Here is a 3,423-nt window from a genome sequence, read left to right as displayed (position 1 = left end):
CCCTCGGTTTCCTGGTTTGGTCTTTTGATCCCCACTGTGGAAGCTTTTCTGTTAGCGCAGACGGCAGTTGGTCAGTTCAGGCAGGTCCCTAGGAGGAAGCTATGCGGAAACCCAGAAGGTGGGGCTCTTCTTTGGTTGCTTGGCGGTTTGTTGTTTGGGGTTTTTGTTAGTTTGTTTGGTAGATATTTTTGTTGTTTCCCCTTTCAGTAATCAGAATTTATCCCCACCTTCCGCTTTCTCAACCAAACATTGTTACAAATCCCTGTTTTAATTTTTTCCTTAAGTGACACACGCTCTCCTTTCTCTGGCTTCTTTACACTGAAATGACAAGGTCATATTCTCACCCTTACTTCCCTTGAGAGGTAGGGCCCCTTATAATTATGTGGTAGCTGTCAGACTTTCTGTGAAAGTTTGGGAGCCGCGTGTGCGCGCGTGTGTGTGCGTGTGTGTGAACTTGTGTGCCTGGTGGTACTGTGTCACTGATACTACTCGGAGTGAGGATTATCTGTATTAAAGTATTTATAAAAGAAACAACTTTACTCAGAGTCCAGTTTAGGACTAGCCTGTATCTTTTTTAAAGTCTGACATTGTAGGAAGTGAAAACTTAGAGAAACAAATCCCACCAGGAAAACCCTTGAGTTAGAGTAGCAGCCTTGGGGGTGGGGGGTGGGAGGCTTCATGCCAGGACTCCACAGTGACCCACCCGTGTATCCCCAAGAAAGAAGGCCTGTATATGTGTTACTTCCGCTTCCTAACCTCCTGTCTGCTTAGCCCAGGTCACTTGGCTAAAACATCAGGTGCATTTCTGGGACTGTAGAAGGCTTCCTGGTAGAGTATCCTCTCCCCAGTCTCCTCCTGCCTCTGCTTGGGGTCTGATCTGGCCAAGAGCAGGAAGTCTCAAGCTGGGCATGGTGGCCATTCCCAGTCCTATGACTTACGGGGAACTGTTCCATTCCTGGGGGTTTGCTGGTATTTCCTAACTGGGTTCTGTTCAGTCAGGAAGGTGTGATTTGTGGTGAGTGCTTTGTGTGTGGGATGTCTGCTGTTTTCTCAGTGCAGTGGAGCTTAGCAGTGGAGGTCACGTTCCTGCTCTGTTGGCTCCTCCCCGGGGTAGCGACAGGGTGGCTGTGATAGCCTCCCTGCATGGGGCAGCATCGATGGGGTTCGCACTTGGTGGGTTCCTCTCTTGAACTGTTTATATTTCGCCTGAGGCTTTTTAACTTGCAGGCAGCTGAGCAGGAGCCGGTTGTCCTCTCCCCACATCATGTCGAAAGGAACTTGACCCACCCTAGTCTTGCTCTGAGGCGGGCAGTGCTGGTCTGGCAGCACCCAGGCCTGAGAAATGGAGTCATCGGCCTGCATCCAGTTTCTCTGTGTCAAGAGAGTGTCCCGATAATGGCAGGGACTGCTGGGGAAGGGAAGCGGCAGCCACATGACAGTACACAGCATATGCCACAGGTTAGAATCATCAGCCTATAATCTACAGAAATAGGTGCTATGAACAGGAAATTAAGCAAAATGCTGGATGCTATGAATCTTTTGTCTTAATTTTTTCTATTATTAAACTACAGGCTGTAGATTTCTTAGTTCTCACAGAACTTGTCATTTTAAACTGACTTGTATATTTAAAAAAACAAAAATCTTGAGTAGGATGCTTTGTGCCGTGGCCAGACCGTCTCCTGTGATGCATTTGTTTGAGATTTTCTGTTTTTAAAATGTAGCATTTGAATTTTTGCCAAGGAAAATAAATACTATCCTAGTGCAGAACTGTTGGAGTGACTCTATGTGGCAGGGAAGCCGCAGGGACGACCCCAGGACTGCTGAGGGCAGGGACGACCCCAGGACTGCTGAGGGCAGGGACGACCCCAGGACTGCTGAGGGCAGGGACGACCCCAGGACTGCTGAGGGCAGGGACGACCCCAGGACTGCTGAGGGCAGGCTGGGCGTTGTCAAGGTTCGAGTACCTGCAGCGGCTTGCCCTGCTCCCCAGCCCTGGGCGACACTGGTGTCTCGGGTGCAGCTGAGGGTGGCTGTGGCCAGGGGAAGTCGTGTAGTGCAAGAAAGCAGCAAAACTGACTAGCTCCAGAGTAAGTCAGGGTCACTGGTGGACCCTGAGAATGACAGGAAGTATGACAGGAAGTGGCTTCATCGTGGCCTTTCTGTAACTGGAGCCACGGATCTTCATAGGGTAGGACACGGTGGCCACAGAGAAAGATGATCTTCCCAAAGCTGTGGGGGAAAGACTACTAAGTCATACCGGCTTCATGCCGCTAACTCTGCCAGACCCAGCAGTGCTAGGCACTGAGCCTAAGATGTAGTGCCTAGTCCTCTACCACATGGCACTTAACTGCCTTCCGAGCAAACAAGCTCGAGTGGTGTTGACACCTCCACTGTAGGCTAATTCAGACCGAACTCACATCAGGACCTCGGTGGTCAAAGACTTGGAGACGGGAAGGACATGAGGCTTCGTTGAAGCAGAATGAGAGCACTCCTGGAAAAGAGTGAGGTTTGGACAGGGCCTGGAACCACAAGCTCCTGAGAGGCGTTGGTGTTTGTATGCTATTCCATTTTGTGGAGGGAGTGAATAAAACAAGCATCAGGGGGAGGGATGGCTCTGTGGTTAAGAGCATTTGTTGCTCTTGAAGAGGACCTGACTTGGGTTCCCATGGTGGTTCACAACCATCTGTAACCCAGTTCCAGGGGATCCGACACCCTTTTCTGATAAATGAGGGCAGCAGGCATTCACATGTCACACACACGTCACATATACATATATGCAGGTAAAACACTCATCATACACATGGAAAAAAAATCACCTTTTAAAAACGATCACTGAGCTGGGCGGTGGTGGCACATGCCTTTAATGGCAGCCTCAAAAAACCAAACCAAGCCGGGCGGTGGTGGCGCACGCCTTTAATCCCAGCACTCGGGAGGCAGAGCCAGGCGGATCTCTGTGAGTTCGAGGCCAGCCTGGGCTACCAAGTGAGTTCCAGGAAAGGCGCAAAGCTACACAGAGAAACCCTGTCTCGAAAAACAAAACAAAACAAAACAAAAAAAAACAAAAAAAAACCAAACCAAAACAACAACAAATCACTGATGGGCTGGTGAGATGGTTTAGAAGTTAAGAGCACAGGCTGCTCTCAGAAGACCAGGGTTCAATTCCCAGAACCCACTTGTCAGCTCACAACTGTCTTACCTCCAGTCCCAGGGGAATCGGATGCCCTCTTGTGGCCTCTGCTGTGCAGTGCGTATGCAGACATACACGCACATGCAGGCAAAGCACACGCACATACAAAAGTACGTGTTGAAGAGATCTCAGAAAAAAGATTATTGGGGTGCTAGAGAGATGGCTTAACAGTTAACAGCACTGACTGCTCTTCCAGAGGACCTGGGTTCAAATCCTAGCACTCACATGGCAGCTCA

The sequence above is a fragment of the Peromyscus maniculatus genome, chromosome 2 (genome assembly GCF_049852395.1).
Source record: "Peromyscus maniculatus bairdii isolate BWxNUB_F1_BW_parent chromosome 2, HU_Pman_BW_mat_3.1, whole genome shotgun sequence".
NCBI lineage: Eukaryota > Metazoa > Chordata > Mammalia > Rodentia > Cricetidae > Peromyscus > Peromyscus maniculatus.
Note: the sequence above shows the minus strand (reverse complement) of the source record.